At 36.6% G+C, this 19,836-nt stretch overlaps 1 protein-coding gene across 3 annotated transcripts in view; it reads right to left on the minus strand.

Annotated features, from left to right (window-relative positions):
- The window catches only part of USP12 (ubiquitin specific peptidase 12), a 108,862-nt gene that overhangs the window by 61,395 nt on the left and 27,631 nt on the right, over positions 1–19,836 (minus strand). The window lies entirely within an intron of this gene.

The following is a 19,836-nucleotide window of genomic DNA, read 5'->3' on the forward strand; positions in this document are numbered from 1 at the left end:
TTCCTCAGGAAACCAAAGCGTGGATGGAGAAATTATATCTATAATGTTACTTTTTTCCTAGGTAATGGATTAAAACTGCTGCTGCAACATGTACTCTAACAGGAGAGCTGAAACCAAGAATGTAGATATTTAGTGACCTAACAATTCTCTGAAGGTATATGCCTGAAAAATCCCCATACGGAACCCAACGTGCCAAGAATGTTGTGTGAGGTAGCACTGACAATTGCATGGCTGACAACCATCTAGATAGCCTGTGCTTTATACACGACAACATACTATGCAGAGTCAGCATAATGGAATTAGATTTACATACAAAAGCATGACTACTTCTCAAAAACATGTTAAAAAAAAAGAAAAAAATGAGATTAACACACATTAAAAAAAAAAAAAAGCACATGGCAAATGGGCTGAAGAATGTACATTAAGCGTACTTGAGTGCATGCTGAAAGAGGCCTGGGACATGAAACTGCGAGTGAAGGACAAAAAAGGAAAAAACTAAAATGAAGCCGAACGAAAGAAGGGCCTTGCCCAGAAAACAAATCGTGTGTCCTGGTCTCTGGAATACAACTGACTCAACTCTCTGCACTGAGGTTTGAAAATAAAGTGAAGGCTGGGGGCAGGCGTGAGGGTGGGGTGCCCCCACGCACTGGCACATGACACTAAATGGTCTCTAAACACAGCTAGAAAGGAAAATGACACAACTCTGAAAACATGAAAATTCTAGATGTGTTTACTTGAAAATTCCCAAAAAAACATATCACCAGATACATAAAACTGATATGGTATTACTCACAACATACCTCAAAACCACTCTGCAGAGTTATACACAAGACAACACGCACACTATTCCTCTCCAAGTCACCGACATGAGGTTCACACCACCTCCGTGCTCAGCCCACTCCTGTTGTTTCCTGACTGAGCTCCACTCCTGGACTTGGGAAGCCCAACCTTTGTTAGACAACATATCCTCAATTTCCTGATTATAAGTACTGATTAAAGGGACCTGGTAGATTGGTGGCCCAATTCTACCAAAACAAGATATTTCCTCTTAATGTCCTCCAGCCATCCAGCATGTGTATATAAACATGATACTGCCTTTATTTTTAATTTCAGACTTATTTTAGGCTTTTTACAAAACCTTGATATAACTGCTATATATTTATACCTAATTTGGCCTTCCGCTGTTTTATACCAACATCAAATTCAATTATTATAGTGACTTCAAGATCTACTGGAGAAATCTGTCTTGGTGGGAACATGGCAAGCCCCACTTTCCATCCCTGCCACCTCAAGTTATCATGTCACAAAATTTTCTCCCATACATTGAAAGATATCAATGAACCCCAATGTTTACCACCTACTATAAGGATTCAAACGGATATTAGTTTATTCAAATAAGTATTACCCCTTCCCCACAACAGGGAAGAGGATGAGGAGGGAATGGGGGAGGAGGAAGAGAAAGAAAATACAACCTTATTACATCTATTTATGTAGAACAGTAAGATTCCAATACACATAACTCAGCAAAGTATTTCTGGCTTTTAGGATGAACAGAATAACATTCTCTCTCTACTATAATACCAAACATACCACAGACCGTGTATTCTGTCCATGCTAGAGGACCCATTAGCCCCCTATATATCATATACTTTCATGCACTGCTTAGATCCTCTAGCTGCCCTGCATCCTCACGGTAAATTTGACTATGGATCAAATTATTAGCTTCTCTGCGCCTCAGTTTCCTAACTGTAAAAGGAAAATATCACCAAATACTCTATAGGATAGGTACAAATGAATGGAATGAATGGAATTTAAACCTCTGTAAAAGCATCTGGCACTGCCTGTTACATAAGCTAAACAGGTGTCCCATGAATGTTGGTTCCCTTCTCAAAAGTCAGAAGGAGAAATGAGATAGCCATCACCAAAAAAACTGATCTCCTCACTCTGGGCAATTCCACCAAGCGGCCCAGTACAGTCAAGTCACTGTACTCCCCAAAAGGCTAATAATAAAGCAAAACCACAATCCAATCAGAGGTGTGGGAAGACTTCACTCTGAAGTGTGATAAAATGGAAACTGCCACAAACCCTGTTCATTTAACCCTTCTGATTTAAGAAGCTTCATTTGCAAAATAAAAGGGTCAATCTCCTCACTGATTTTCAAAAACCCAAGCTCCAAGTTTATGTGTTGGGTTTTCAAGTAATCCTTTGCCTAAATTAAGGTTTTCACAGTTACGTATGTTTAGAAAATTAAGACTCGGTAATTTTTGAAGTCTCTTCTAATTCAACATTTTAACATTACCAATCACTTTCACCAATATTTCTGAGGACATTTACTATATAACATAAAACTCCATGGAAGTCCAAATCAAACAATTAATGCCCAAAACAATTCAACAGGGAGAGATTATAGCAATAGATGGAGTAAGGATAGTAGCTCCAAACAGAAAGTACAAAGAGAGAATGGAATTTACTTTAGGACCGTTCTAAATTAAAGTACAGCATAGTAACATATACCTTACCATGATAATGATGCTGTATAGCAGACTCTGTGAATGTGCAGGAGGATATTTCCTATGGCATGAATTCAAGATTTTCAGCAGAAACAATCGAAGTGCGTCTCTACTTCTGGCTGAATGCTAACTACAAAGGCAAAGAGCAACTACAGAATTCAGTTTCTGATGACTGGTTTTCAACACTAGAGTTAGATATAGCTGGGGAAAAACAGCCATCAAGCCAAAAGTTGGCTGTATAATTTTTAGTATCTTTACAAGAGTTCTCAATGTCATCCCTTGAAGATTTGGTTGAAGGCTGACAAACTCTATCATGTCAAATAATGGACAACCAAGCACTCTCCAAATTTAAATTGACCCCAATATCCGATAGTAATGGCTCTGAACAATTCTCCATCTCTACACTTGAGAAATATGATCCTACTACAATTAACAGGGGTTATTAAATCAGTGATTTTTTTTACCAGGATAAAGGAAAGAAATGGTGGCATGCTCAGGTAAGAATTTCTGCTCCAAAGCTTTGATAAGTATCAAATTCAACTGTGTTGTATGAATTCAACTGTGTTGTATGAGTATGTGACACAGGGAGAAGGAAGAAGACACTCTTTTTTAATTGTTCTGTCTCTATTTTTATAACTTACACAAAAGATTATTTAGACTCAGTATCTATTACTAGAGAATTCATCTTAAAGAAGCATTTAGGTATTCATGACTCTCTTGATGAAAACAAGATGGATGAATTTTAATATTAAAAAAATAGTAATTGATGGAGCTAGTGAGAAAATGAGGAATCTGCAGAAAACAAAAACCAAAATGATGGGAGCACACTGGGAGATATGGCAATGCCAAAGAGATTTCATTTCACACTGAGGGTATTTGTCAACATGAGCGACCTTTACACTCTTTTCTGGCAGCTGAATGAAATGGAGTGCAGGGAACGAAAAGAAGACGAAAGGAAGGCCAACAGAAGACCTGAGCTTGAAAAAAGACCTGGATCTTCATGTCAGGGTGAGCAAGAAATAATCCTGTACCACAGAGGAGGCAGCAAGGAAACATGCCTGACATGTCCTTGGCACTGAGAATAGAGGATAGCTTCCAAAAATTCATAACCCCAAGTTGACCCTCATGAAAAACTATAACCCAAATCCACGCAAGCTGTATGATCCTAAACAAAACTGCCCAAGCAGATAATGTAATTCAAAGAGACCCTGAGTTGATGGTGCCCTCTTTACCCCACAACTAGCAGAATTACAAACTAGCTCTGGAAGGTGAAATTAATCCACCCCACCAAAAATTCCCACAAATAAAACTCCAACAGATTTGAGTTCACAATCAAAACTCATATATACACACACACAAAAAAACAATAGGAAAATAAAGCACTATGAATAAAAGCCAGCAGAAGACGACAGTAGAATTAGACTCTCAAGATATTAAATATCAGAACTATTTAAGACATAATATAAAACAAACGTGCCGGAATCCCTGGATGGCTCTGCGGTTTAGCACCTGCCTTCGGCCCAGGTTGTGATCCTGGATCCCGGGATGGAGTCCCACATCGGGCTCCCTACATGGAGCCTGCTTTTCCCTCTGCCTGTGTCTTTGCCTTTCTCTTTCTGCGTCTCTCATGAATAAATAAATAAAATCTTTTAACAACAACCAAAAACAAATGTGCCAAGAGAAACAACAATTGCTTGATCATAAGAACAAAGAGAAGACTCTAAAGCCTAAGCAGATTTTTAAAAAGAACCAAATCAAACTTCTAAATATAAACATTATAATAATTGAAACTAAAAACTCAATGATAACTATGGAAGGCAGTAACAAAAATTAGAAGCTGGGAAGAAGTAGGGATGAAAGGACAGAGCACAGAGGATTTTTAGGGCAGTGAAAATATTCTCTAAAATACTAAAATGATTATTCAGAATGTATACCGACAGTAAACAGTAACACAAACTATGGACTTTAGGTGATCATGATGTTTCAAGGTAGTTCATCGGTTACGACAAATATACCAGTCTGGTGGGGGATGCTGATAATAAGGGAGGCTATTTATGCACACATAGGGGCAGAGCTATACAGGGAACCGCTGCACTATCTCTCAAAAAAAAGAGTCTTAGTAAGATAAATTAATTGAGTCAGAAAAAAGAAAACTCAATGGCTGTGCCTAAGAAACAAGATTCATAGTGGGTAATACTTAATAAGTATATACAACCCTGAGATCAAGACCTGAGCTCAGATCAAGAGTTGGACGCTTAACTGACTGAGCCACCCAGGCACCCCTAGGTAGTATTTTTTAGTAAATATAATGCTAGTAATTCAAACTGACATTTTATTAAAAATAGGAAATGTTTACGGAAAATATTTCAGGAAAGAATGGGTCAGTTGTGGAGCTGCTGTAGTGAGACCACGGTACACTATTATGGCATTGACCTAGCAAAGCTACAGAGGTAAGTCTGGTCCTGGCCTTGCCACTAACTAGGTGTAACAACTTGAGGCAAAATGCATCTCTCTCTAGACCTCAGTTATGGTTATCTCAGATGTAAGACCTCAAAATCTATAGCACTTCCCATCCCCACATGTCTAGCAATGTGTGAATCTATTGGTTCTTGTGATCTCATTAAGACATTAAGGAAAAACGGGTGGTCAAACATTAAATTCTGAATAAAAGGACATATTATCACATCTTCAGAAACACTCACCCAATCCAAGAATTTGCAAGCCATGAAGTGCCTCCTTAAACCTACCTACTATGAATTCTTAGAAAGTACAGCAACTTTTTTTTTCATGACAAAAAAATAACCATCCAAGTGAAAGAAGAGTAAGCTGAAACTATAAAGATGCCTTTGATCTATCATTTTGAAGATACCATCTGCAAACAGGAAAAAAAGAAAATAACCCAGGGGAAGGCTGCTTCTAATTAAATCATTTTATATGGTCAATCATGGAAGCCATGCCTGACAGCCCTCCATTCTGCCTTTATGAGGAAGACAGACAACACAATAAATTTGAGCAAGAATAAAATATGGTAAATTGTAAAAGGATGAATATCTACTACCTAGAAAATATACTTATCAAGAATATGTCTTTTTATACTAGACAACTGTAGTGAACTATTAGTTCCCAGACAACTTGTTTAAAACAAATATGATAAAATACATTTTTCCCCACTCTCATATTTCAAATCATATCTACAATCCAGTGTTTACCATTCCAAGTGTAACACTGAAGGGTCACACCAGGTCAGTACCCAAAGGAGAACTGCCAAAACAGGCAGGAAAGGCTTCCCGAAAAGGAGACAATCAAGTGACCTTGGGAAACTAAGAAAGTTCTGGAGGAACAGGAAGAGCCCATGTGAGGATATGAATGCAAGAGAGACGAAGGGTATCTGAGCAGTGAAAGGATGAATTCAAAGTACAGAAAATACAAGAAGCAAGAATCTTAAACAAGAGAATGAAGAAGAACAGGAAGGCTGGAAGTCCACACCTGCTCTCCTGGAAGACAGCATGTCCCTGAAACTGCATCAGAGACAACAAAAATGTGTATAAAAAATCATTCCTACAGGCATCATAAAAATCATCTCAAAGCAGTAGTCCTTCAGAAAAGGTGAAATTCACCAACATTCTGAATACCTACCTTCTACCTAGCCCTGCACAAAAAGTTATAGAACATGATTGCCAAATTGTAATACCCACTTAGTGGATGGTGAGATTAATGTGGTGGATTTAACCATTTGCTTTTTAAGTAAAACAGAAAAGATCATGGTATGTCTCCTTACAAGTAAACAATAGTTTGCAAAACTTTCGTTCCAATAATTAAGTATGTGTGTATTAGATCTAACTGCAAAATCTATTTTCATTGCAAGTTTAAATCAAAAAAGTTTTGATATATACAGTGCTACCAAAGATTTAAAGGGGTAAGACAAAATTGCAAAGTCATAATCCAATTGGGAAGTAAATAGTGAATAAAAATTGGTTTTTCATGATGACATACACGTAGAAAACTATTATAAATAAATTGAAAGTTACGGAGGAGAAAGTAAATGTCAAACTATGCTAGTATACTGCACATACTATAGGATATTAGGACAGGAATATGCTAGTATACTGCACATACTATAGGATATTAGGACAGGAATGAGAGCTGAGGAATTTGGGAAAGCCTTCATAAACAGATGCAACTAAAAAAGCAGTCTTGAATTTTTCTTCAGAGGTATTTCATTATAGCTTTACATGCTGGTAAAATGAGAGCCCAGAAGAACATGAGTAGGCACTTAACCACTCCAACTGTGGGCTACACAGTGGACAGAGTAATGGACTGTAATTTGGAAGCCTGTGTTCCTGCTCTGGTTCTAATAGGAGTTAACCACAGTGTCATCTTCCAAAATCACTCCACCTTGCTTTTCTCATCAGCACTGTAAGAGACACCAGACTTATCTGGTCTATCCCAAATTTAAAACACTGTAATTCTAAGATAGCAACAACATAGAGTCACAATCAAAGTGTGAACTTAGAACAAAATATTTCACCCCTTCATGCTCCAATTTCCAAATCTGCAAAATAAGGCAGGCAATATCCTTATGGCCTGTTTCTAAAAACTGTATAGAAGATTTAGAACAATGTCTGGCAGAGTAGGCACTAAACAAATAGTTCTTTTACCCCTTCTTACTCCCACCTTCAGATCAACACCCCCAAAAGACTGAAATTGTCAAAGTAACTGAGAAAGTATTTGGAGGTTCCACACTGATATACAGTCATTCTAAGAATCTTGGTCTAGGACTGCTAAGTAACCTCTGGTTTTAATTCGGCCATCAAAGTTAAAATGTGCTCCACATAAAGTACAAAGGATTCTTATGGTTGAACCAGACTTAATAGTGGCACAGCACCATCAAAGCATATTACAAAGGGCTGCAAGTGCTGTCTGAGAATCCAAGATCAGCATAAAGCAAAGCCACCCTTTGGTAAGACAGCATATGGTACAAATAATATAAAGAAGGAGGTACAGTCTCCAACACAAATGGAGAACTCGAAACGCCTTCCTATCTCTGAACTACTACATAACCAATTATCAACCTCTGGAAATCAATCACATTCCTGAAAGGCCCTGACCTCTGTTACCATCACAGGGCTTCTGAAAGCCATTTGTGTAAGTTCCATGGAGATAGAGAAACCATATAAACTTATTTTCCAATGGTGTATGTGTACATGTTCATATGTACATCCCATCTCCCCTCCATCCTCCATACCACCACAAAAATCTTCAACCCAATAGGGAAGGCTTCTGGCAAGTTTTCAAAGTTTTTGAGAACATAATTCTTTTCAGAAGAAATTAAAGTAGCTTAAAAGTAGCTTACTTTCTTCTCCAGCTACTACCATAGAAGCACATATGTAAAATGTTACACACATAAAATTCCCCATGTAAGCAATTAGGGAAAATTCAATTCTACGATTAATCACTGGCCAAATAATTGCAAATTTAAATTTACTCAGAACTACACTTAATTAATCCTTTTCATCTAACAGTATTACATACACAAACATATCATGTAAGAAACAGAAACTAACCAAGTTACATCTCAATCATTATTACAATTCAATGATAAATGACCAAACCAAAAACATTAGACATATAATTTTAACCTCCAGTTTACATACCTGTTAGAACCTCAATGTTCCCATTAGACATGTTAAAAGGTATGATCTTTGTATGATTTGATCTAATACCTTCAGTGAAAAGTTTAGTTATATAATTCACAGCCAAATGTGTTATTTGTAGAGAATATTTACATGCAGAGAATAAAAGATTCAGATTCACTTTCAAATCTTTTAAACAGTCAAGGAATGAGAAAGTAAGAACACTAACTTGGTGCCAACAACAAAAAACCCCACGTTTTTAATCTGTAAACGTTCACGAGACAATGAGTTACTGAAAACTCTCATTAATTCAACTCTGTCAAAAAGTAATAGTGTTGATACTGGGCTTAGAAAGAATTACTCTGCCAAGCCTTCACATTTAGTTTAACAATAACATCAAAAAGAAAATTCTGAAATATAACCAAACGTAGCATGATGACATACTTAATTTGAGTGAGTCCACGGAACTGGACAAATCCTACCCATATCAATACCAAAAAACTTTACTAAGAAATTTATAAAACACTCTCATGGACAGTTACACATTTAAAATATAACTATTTTGGAACTCCCTTACTAGCACCTTATCTACAACAAAAAAATCTTCAGATTTGGTTTTTGCAGCATCTCTGCAGAGATTCACCTACTCTGGTGAACAAATAACAAGAAATGTGTCATTGTCTTAAGCTCCTTCTACTATATACTATAGAATCTCTCCCATTCCTGTGAAGAAAATCACTATATAGATACAAGGTATTATTAAGTTGAAGTGAAATCAAAAGTACTTTCTGAGTTACTCTATTACTACAACAACAGAGTTCATACTCTCCAGATTCCAGAGGCAAACTGTATTCCTGTTCACCCTAATAAAAAGTAAGAATATGAAACTGAAATAGTTTTGTCAAACACAAAAAGGAACTGACTGCAGCTGGCACCATGTGCAGTCATGTCCAAAACATAACCATGGGTGGGGTGATGTCGCAGAAAACTGAGCTAGGGGTCAGTGCCTCCAATGAAACCATTAAGCTGGAAAACCCATCAGAATCAACTATTTCAGAAAACTTAGACCAACCATGGGAGTGGCTGACGAAGACAGAGGCTGCCCAACCCAGGTAAGAGAGCAAAGTGCCCAATCCAGCTACCAGCTCCTGTCCCTTTACCCCGCAGCACAGGCAGGCACAGGGCCCATGTGCCTGGAGCACTGGCTGGTGTCAGGGTTGGCCATGGAGACCTTGCCCTCCTAACATTGGGGTTGTATATGTAGTCACACTGGGGGTAGCCTGGGGAAACAGCACAGACACCTGCATTTATTTCCACCCTCTAGGGGTGCATGAACTTCCCTTTCTGGGTTTTTTGGGTGGTAGCAGGGGAGATCTAGACTTTTAAGTAAATCTCTGTCAGCTCACAAGCTGACCACAGATAATGTAAAAGAAACAGCAGTAACCACACACAACAAAGAATACACAGTTTGCAAAGTTATTTTGGAAAAGTCACCACACAAACAGATGACTGCAATCCTCAACAGCAATCACTGAGAAAGGGAAAATCTGATTCCCAGAGTCACCACACTGTAATATTCAAATGGTCCAGTTCTCAACAGTAAGTTACAAAACATACAAAGAAACAGGAAACCACAGCATTTTGGGGGGAGAAAAAGAATTTGACAAAAACTATCCTTGAAGAATGCTAGACGTCAGAATTACTAAGGCGTTAAATCAATAGTCTTAAATATGTTCAAAGAACTAAAGGATACCAAGAGAATGCTGTATGAATAAATAGGCAATGCCAATAAAGAGATTATAATAAAAATGAAACTGAATAGAACATCTGGAATTAGTTAAGTATAACAGCTGATGAAAGAAATTCACTAGAGGGATCCAATGGCAGATTTGAGCAGGCAGGACAAGTAATCAGCAAACTTGAATATAAGGAAACTAAAATTATCCAGGCTGAAGAGCACAATGAAAAAACATAGAAAAATGAACTGAGGGACCAATGGAACACCATCAAACATACAAAATATGTATCAGGAGAATTCCCAAAGAAGGAGGATAAAAGGAGCAAGCAGGGGAACAAAATCTTAAGAAATAATGGCCTCAAACTTCCCAAATTTGATGAAAGACTTGAATCTACATATCCAAGGAATTCAACAAATTTCAAGCTGGAAAATCTCAAAAAGATCCACACAATATAATCAAACTGGCAAGGGACAAAGACAAAAAAATCTTGAAATCAGCAAGACAGAAATAACTCATCACAGGAATCCACAGTAAAGATTAAGAGCTTCTTTTCCATCAGAAATTATAGATGCCAGAAGAGAGAGGGACGATAGGTATAAAGTGCTGAAAAAGAAAAAGTGTCGAACAATTCTGTAACTGCAGACTGTCTTTCAGGAATGAAGAATTAGGACATTCCATGACAGGCCTTGGGGGATTCATTCATTACTAGTAGCCTGACCTCTAATACTAAAAGGAATCCTTCAGGCTAATATGAAAAAAATACTAGGCAATCACTCCAAGCCATGTAAAGAAATAAAGAACAGGTAAATACAATAGCCAGTATTACTGTACTTTTGCTTTTAACTCCCTTTTTCTTCTGAAAACACAAACACATTAAATAAATATAGATCTGTGTTAATAGGTACACAACGTATAGGTGGAGGGAGGGACGCCTGGGTGGCTCAGTGGTTGAAGGTCTTCTTTCAGCTTGGGTTGTGATCCAGGGGTCCTGATATCAAGTCCCGCATCGGGCTCCCCACAGGGAGCCAGCTTCTCCCTCTGCCTATGTCTCTGCCTTTCTCTCTGTGTCTCTCATGAATAAATAAATATAATCTTTTAAAAAAAATAAATAAAAATAAAGGTGGAGGGATAGGAAGGTACAGGCACAGAATGTTTCTGTGCTATGGAAACTGAGTTCGCATTCAAACTAGGTTGTTATAAATTTAAGATGCTAATTGTAATATTCAAGAAAACTTAAAGAAAATAAGGGAATCAAAATGGTACATTAGAAGCAAGTAAATACCAAAAAGGCACTAATGGAGGAATTAAACAACAAAACAAAACAAACACGCAGAAAACAAATACCTAAATGCAGAAGTCCTTCCTTATCAATAATTACTTTTCAATGTAAACGGCTTTAGCTCTCTTATCTAGTAGAAATGGCAGAACAGATAAAAATATGATTTAACTATAGGATGTCTACAACAGATTCATTTTAGATAAGCAGACACGAAGAGACTGAAAGTAAAAGAATGTAAAAATATATTCTAAGCAAATAGTAACTAAAAGAGGGCTAGAGGGAAGGAAGCTATCATTATCAAACAAGATAGATTTTTAAGTCAAAAAAAGTTATGTGGGGGGGGCGTCTGGAAGGTTCAGTTGTTTGGGTGTCTGTCTTTGGCTTAGGTCATGAACCTGGGGTCCTGGGGTCAAGTGCTGCTCCGGGTTCCCTGCTTGTCGGGAGTCTGCTTCTCCCTTTCCCTGTGCCCCCCCCCCCCTGCTTGTACCTGCGCTGTCTCTCAAATAAATAGGCAAAATCTGTTTTAAAAAATTTAAAAATAAGTTATATGTACATCTAAAACTAATGTAACATTGTGAAATATACCCCAAAAAAAACTTTAAAAAGTACTATATTATATACTTGAAAGATCTAATTAAGTAGAGCTTAAATGTTATCACCACAAACACACAAACACAGAAATTATGTGAGGAGATGGAGGTGTTAACCTTCAGGTGATAATCATTTTGCAATATACACATGTATCAAATCACCACCTTAAACTTGCGTATGTCATATATCAATCTCAGTAAAGCTGGAGGAGGGGAAGATATGAGACAAAGAACATTATATACTAATAGAAGATTTAATCCATCAGGACAATTTAACAATTACAAACATAACATGCACCAATCAACAATTGACAAAATTGAGGCAGTTGAAGATGACTGCACAGGAGAATCCCGAACTCACCTCCTTCCATGGACAAAACAACTCTACAGCTAAAATATCCAACAATTCCAAGGGGTGTGGGAGAGTGCTGAAAACTAGCTGAACATTTCCTCCGTAACAAAGGATAGAAAGGCCACATCAACAAGGAAAGAAAGGCAGAGACACTCTCTTACCAAAACCCCTACTCCTGGTGCAATGACCAACAATCAGAAGTTGAGAGGGATCTCACAAATATGGAGCGATCCTTCAAGCACTTGAACCCTTGGAACTTGCACCAGAGAGACAAACCTCAGGACATCTGGCTTGGAAAACCAATAGGGCTTACATCCAGGAGACACAAAGGGCTGTAGGAAACAAAGATTCTGCTCTTAGAGACAGGACTTGTGTGCAGACTCATTCACTCTAGGATGCAGGGCAAAAGAATCAGACTGAAAAACACCGAAACCATATAAGGGAGATTTATTTGTAGGCCAGAAGGGAGTGGCATTATATACTCAAAGTGCTAAAAGGAAAAAACTTCCAGCTAAGAACTCTATCCAGTAAGGTTATCATCATTCAGAACTCAAGAAAAGAGTTTTTCAAACAAGCAATAGCTAAGGGAATTTATCACCACTAAATTAACCTTACAAGAAATATTAAAGGGACTTCTTCAAGATGGGGGGGTGAGGAGGAAGGCACTAATGAGTAACAAGAAAACATAGGAAAGTAAAAATCTTACTGTTAAAAGTAAATACAGAGTAAAAGTAATAAAATAATCACTTACAAAGACAGTATAAGGTTAAAAGACAAAAGTAGTAAAATTAAATAAAATTTCAATAATTAAATGATACACAAAATAAAAAGATGTAAAATGTGACATTAAAAATATAAAACATAGGAGAGAAGGAGTAAAACTGCAGAGTTTTAGAATTAACTTCCCATTACCTTTAAAACAGACTATTTTATATATGGGCCATTACAAGTGAGCCTCATGTAAAAAAGTAAAATAAAAACCTACATTAGATACACAAAAGGTAATAGGAAAGTAATCTAAGCATAACACTATAGAAGGTCATCAAAACAAGGGAAGACAACAAGAAAAGTAGAAGGAAAGAGAGGAAGTACAAAGCACCCCAAAAAATTTACAAAATGGCAGTAAGTCCATACCTATCAGTAATTACTTTAAATGTAGGTGACCTAAATTCTCAATCAAGATAGTGACTGAAAGAACTAATAAAAAAACACAAAAAAACAAGACCTATGTATACACAGCCCAAAGAAAGTCACTTTAGATGTAAGACACATACAATGAAAGTGAAGGGATGAAAACAGATATACCATACAAATGAAAACCAAAAGATACGTGGAGTACAGACAAAAATAGACTTTAATACGAAGACTGTAATAAAAAACAAAGATGGACATTAGATAATAATAAAGAAATTAATTCAACAAGAATATACATTTGTAAATATTTATGCACCCCACACAGGAGTATCTAAATATATAAAGCAAATATTAACAGATCTAAAGGGAGAAAATGACAGTAATACAATAGTAAAGGACTTTAATATCCCACTTACATCAATAGAGAGATAACCTAGACCAAAAAAAAAGATCAATAAAGAAATAATAGCCTTAAACAACACTTTAGATTAGATGAACTCAGTAAACATATACAGAACATTCCAATCAAAAGCACAATAGACATTTGTCTCAAGTATTCATGGAACACTCTCCAAAACAGATGTTAGCCCACAAGTCTTAATAATTAATATAAGAAAACGGAAAACATATCATCTTTTTTTCCAACCAAAACAGTTATGTCTAGAAAGCAATTTTAAGAAAACAAAACTAAATATCACAAATACGTGGAGACCAAAAATACATTCCTGAACAACCAATGGGTTAATGAAGAAATCAAAGGAGAAATCAAAAAATATCTTGAAACAAATTAAAATGGAAATGCATCACACCAAAATATATGGGATGGAGCAAAAGTATTTCTAAGAGGGAAGATTACAACAATACAGGTCTAGTTCAAGAAATAAGAAAAACCTCAAATAAGCAATCTAACTTTTCCTAAAGCAACTATAAAAGGAAGAACTAAGGCCAAAGTTAGTAGAAAGAAGAAAATACAGATCACAGCAGAAATAAAATAGAGACAAAAAACAGAAAGATCAATGAAACGAAGAGTCTTTTCTCCTCGAAAAGATAAGAGAAATTGACAATGCTTTAGCTAGACTCATTAAGAACAACAGAGACAGGGCTCAAATGAATAAAATTCGAAATGAAAGAGAAGTTACAAATGATACCAAACAAATACAAAAGATCTAAGTGACTGTTATGAACAATTACATGCCAACAAATTGGATAATCTAGAAGAAATGGATAAATTCCCAGAAACATGCAATCTTCTAAGATAGAACCAGAAGAAATAGAAAGTCTGAAGAGATGATTACTGGTAAGGAGATTGAATAATCAAAATCCTCCCAACAAGCAAAAGTCCAGGATCAGATGGACTTCACTGGTGAATTCTACCAAACAAGAAAATATCAATCCTTTTCAAACTCTTCCCAAACTTCCAAACCCACTTCACAAAGCCAGCATTACCATGATATCAAAACCAAGTAAGAACAACACAAAAAGATAACATTACAGGTCAACATCTCTGATGAACATGGATGCAAAAATCCTCAGCAAAGAATTCGTGAATGGAATTCAAAACATACTGAACTGATTGTACACTATGATCAAGTGACATTCATTCCAGAGGCGCAAGAATGGCTCAATATCCAGAAATCATTCAACATAATACTCCACATTAACAAAATGAAGAATAAACATCATATCTCCACAGATGCAGAAAAGGCATCTGACAAAATTCAACATCCATGTATGATAGAAACTCTCATCAAAGTGGGTATAGATGGAATGTACCTCAACATCATCATGTATAGTACAGAGGATCTTAAAAAAAAATAAAAATAGAACTGCCATATGATTCAGTAATTCTACTTCTGGGTATATATCCAAAGAAAATGGAAACATCTTTTCATAATTTGAAAAGATGTGTGTACCCCAATGTTCATGGTGGCATTATTTATAATAGCACAGATATAGAAACAATCTAAATGTCCATTGATGGATAAATGGATAAAGATGTGGCACACACACACACAAACACTACTCAGCCATAAAAAAAGAATGAAATCTTGTCATTTGCAACACCATGGATGGACCTTGGGATTATTATGCCATGCAAAATAAGTCAAACAGAGAAAGGCAATACCATATGATTTCACTTTTGTGCAGAACCCCCCAAAAAACAAAACAAAGAAACAAAACTCATAGACACAGATAACAGACTGGTGACTGCCAGAGGGAAGAGAGGGAATGAGTAAAATGGGTGAAGAGGATCAAAAGGTACAAATTTCCAATTATAAAGGAAGTCATGAGGGTGTATAAATCATGATGACTATAATTTAAAATATTCCACTGCATATTTAAAAGCTGCTGAGAACAGAACTTGAAAGTTCTTACCACACTCAAAATTTTTTTGCAATTCTTTATTAAAGCAGATAGTAACTAGACTTATTGTGATGACAGCTTCACAATGAATATCATTATACTATACACCTATATGTTATAGGCCAATCATACTTCAATTAAAAAAAGAAATTTTAAAAACTGACAAAATTGAAGGGAAAGCAATCAATTGTACAATAGTTGGATAATTAAATACCATCTTTCAATAATAGGTAAAACAACCAGACAGAAGTTCAACAAGGAAACAGGACTTAATAATCAACAAAACCAAAAGCTGATTGTTTGTTATAAAAGAATATTATAAACACCTATATGCCAACAAATTGGAAAATCCATATGAAACAAATTACTAAAAACAAACTGCCAACTGACTTAAGAAAAAAGTTGAAAATCTGAAGATTGAAAACAAGGAGATTGAGTCAGGAAATGAAAACCTCTCAACAAAGGAAAGTCCAGTTCCAGATGTCTCTACTGATGAATTCTTACCAAACACTTAAAGAAGAACTGACACAAATCTTTCTTAAACTCTTCCAAAAAACTGAAGAGAAGAAAACACATCCTAACTCATTTTGAGGCCAGCATTACCTACCACTGAAGCCAGACTAAGTCACTATAAGAAAACTAAAGACCAATATTCCTTATGAATAAAGATACAAAAATACTCCCCACAAAATACTAGCAAACCAAATTCAGCAACATAGTAAAAGGTTTCTTGACCATGACCAAGTGGGATTAATGCCCAGAATATATAAAGAACTTCCACAGCTCAAGAAAAAAAAAGACAACCAGTGGTGCCTAGGTGGCTCAGTTGGTTAAGCATCCAACTCTTGATTTCAGCTCAAGTCATGATCTCGGGGTCATGATATGGAGCTCCGCATTGGGCTTGACCCGGTATGGAGTCTGCTTAAAATTCTCATTCTCTCCCCCCCCACCCCCGCCCCTTTCTCGTGTTCACACATGCACTCACTTTCTCTCTCTAAAATGTATAAATCTTTAAAAAAAAAAAAGATTTTCTCTCTCCTTTTGTCCCCCCCCCTTTTTTTAAAGATTTTATTTATTCATGAGAGACAGAGAGAGAGAGAGAGAGAGAGAGAGAGAGAGAGAGGCAGGCAGAGACACAGGCAGAGGGAGAAGCAGGCTCCATGCAGGGAGCATGATGTGGGACTTGATCCTGGGTCTCTAGGATCAGGCCCTAGACTGAAGGTGGCGCTTAAACCGCTGAGCCACTGGGGCTGCCCCCTCCCCCTCTCGTAAAAAAAAAAAAAAAGCAAAAAACAGAAAGACAACCCAGCTAGCAGGTAAGTACATGAAAAGATGTTTAATATCATTACTCTTTAGGCAAACCCAAATCAAAATCACGAGGTACCACTTCAACACCCATTAGGATGGCTAGAATCAAGACAGTAAAAATAAAAATAAAAAAATAACAAAATAACATCCTCATGATGAGAATGTAGAGATATAGTGGTTCCTCAAAAAGTCAAATATGGGATAACCATATGGCTCAATAGTTTCAGTCCTAGGTATATATCCAAAAGATCGGAAACCAAGAAGTCAAACAGACATATATGTCAATGTTCACAGCAGCACTATTCATAATAGCCAGAAGGTGGAAACAACTCCAAATGCCCATCAAGGGATAAATAAATAAATAATACATAGAATAATACAATGGAATATTATTCAGCCATTTAAAAACATGAAGTACTGATTCATGCAAAAAATAATGAATCATAAAAACATGCTAAGTGAAAGAAGCCAGACACAAAAGGATAAATATTGTTTGTTTCCACTTATATGAAATACCTACAGTAGGTAAATTCATAGAATACAGAAAGTGGAGTACAGGATAGCAAGATTTGGAGAGAGGGAGGAATGGGGTTTCTGTTTGGGGTAATGAAAAAGTATTGGAATTCGACAATGATAATAATTACACAATGTGGTAAATGTAACTAATGTCACTGAAATGTAGCCTTAAAATTAGGTAAAATGACAAATTTTACATTATATATATTTTACCACAATTTTTTAAAATACGTGATTGAGAACACCTGGGTGGCTCAGTGGTTGAGCGTCTGTCTTTGGCTCAGGTCGTGACCCCAGGGTCCTGGGATTGAGTCCTGTGCATCAGGATTCCCCCCAGGCTCCCTCCCTCAGGGAGTCTGATTTTCCCTCTGCCTATGTCTCCACTCTCTCTGTGTGTGTCTCTCATGAATTAAATAAAATTTTAAAAACAAACAAAACATATGACTGAGTCACAAGAGTATAACACTGGGCTCCCGTGACAAGAGCTAAATACATTTCCCCATTGTTTTTTTTCTGGAGAGTACATCATTCATTGAAATCAAAATTTCTTAGGTGAAAAACACATCTACAGGGTTCAGACAAGGCCAAGTGAATTTAATATTGCAAGCCCAAAAAGGTAAGTTAATTCTTGAAGTAACAATACTTAATTCCACTGCTTTGATTTGTCAAACCACAATGCCAAACAAGGATATGAGAAAAATCTGGAAGGGATCTATGTCTCTGAGAAAAGATCAGGTTGGCAGGGTATGAAATAAGAGTTGTCCAGCTGCTGAAATAATAAAAGGTTGAATGATACCCAATGTTTACATGTGGTACTTCTCAAAAACTGCAGTAAAATTCATCTTTTAAAATAAACACAGATTTATATATTTTAAACACAACTAGAATACAGATTCCAGAATGCAGTAAGAAATCAACATCATTAATGTCAGAACTTGGGTCATGTCATAAAGAAGAAAGATGAGAACTGGTAAGAGAGACACTTCAGGTGTCACAGGACATGAGCCGAGCAAGAGTAAAACTGTTACAGAAGTAGTGAAATGAAGAGTTGAATCAAGAGTCTGAGAGCAGGTTCTGTCATCATTTTACAAATCCTATGACCTTAGCAAGTCACTTTGTCCATCTTAGTTTCCTTGCTTCATGATACAGGAAAACATCTACTCTCCGTCCTGCGTGGGGCTGTGGTAGAAATCAACAAATGTGAAACTTCTCTGTAGCATTAAAGCAGTATGTAAAGGTATGATTAAAGCATTAGTCACTGGGGTTTCTCTAAGTGGTCGTTTTACCAAACTGAGCAACATGATGGAAAATTCCAGTACAGGACAGAACTTTCTGTAAGTGCACTGTTTCAGATAGTTACTGTGTAGGTGGAAGACGAATATGCCAATCTTCAATCTACTCAAAAATCTGGATTTAGCTCCCTATGGGCAGTTTTTAAAAATATTGGAATAAGTTTCAAATCCCTTCTGTATGCCTTATTTAAGGCTTTAATAAATATTGCATGTTCACAATCTGAAAGCAATGCAAATGATAAAGGGGGCGTAAAATAAAAACATATATAAGTATTATTTACCACTCCTTCCTTTACATTCCTTTCCCCAGGGACAACCACTGGTAACAGTTGGGTTTTAGTTTTTATGATGATTATTAGCACTTAATATATGCATCAGTCAAAAGCTTTTAAATCTAATACGCAAAGGGCACGTGGGTGGCTCAGGGGTTGAGCGTCTGCCTTCTCCGTCTGCCTTCTTCGGCTCAGGTTGTGATCCTGGGGTCCTGCTTCTCCCTCTGCCTGTGTCTCCGCCTCTCTCTGTGTGTCTCTCATGAATAAATTAACAAAATCTTTTTAAAAAATAAATCTAACATGCAAGATGAGAAACTTGTGCACACACGCACACACATCCTCCAAACTTCCATTCCCCAGGTCACCTCTTAATTTTTACTGTGTATTATTGGATATAATATTGCCCTAGGGCTTCTAGTAATTCTCCATTTAAATCTCTAGCTGGATTTACCAATTTCATTAGTACTTAAGAAATTCCTGCCATGAAGCAAAAGAAAATTAGCACATTTACCTTTCCTTCTACCTTTCATTTCTTCCACCTCCTAATTAATTCGTTATGTACTCAGGGATTGTAACACTTGCATTCATTTCTATAACTAGATCTGCCATGATTTATTCAAAAAACACTAACTAGAAAGAGATTACTCAAAGAGTAGCTAAGGCATGCTAAGCAGCTTGCTTTGGAAAGTATAGAGGGGAAGACAGAGACACTGAATAACTTAAGACATAAAGTTTTACTTACATATGCCAGACATTTTATAGGAAACTGGCAAAAAAAAAAAAAAAAAAGAGAGATGCCATAACTCCAACAAAAGCAGTACAAGAAAGCAAAAAAAAAAAAAAAGAA

This window comes from Nyctereutes procyonoides, unplaced genomic scaffold, assembly GCF_905146905.1.
Source record: "Nyctereutes procyonoides isolate TBG_1078 unplaced genomic scaffold, NYPRO_anot_genome, whole genome shotgun sequence".
Classification (NCBI taxonomy): domain Eukaryota; kingdom Metazoa; phylum Chordata; class Mammalia; order Carnivora; family Canidae; genus Nyctereutes; species Nyctereutes procyonoides.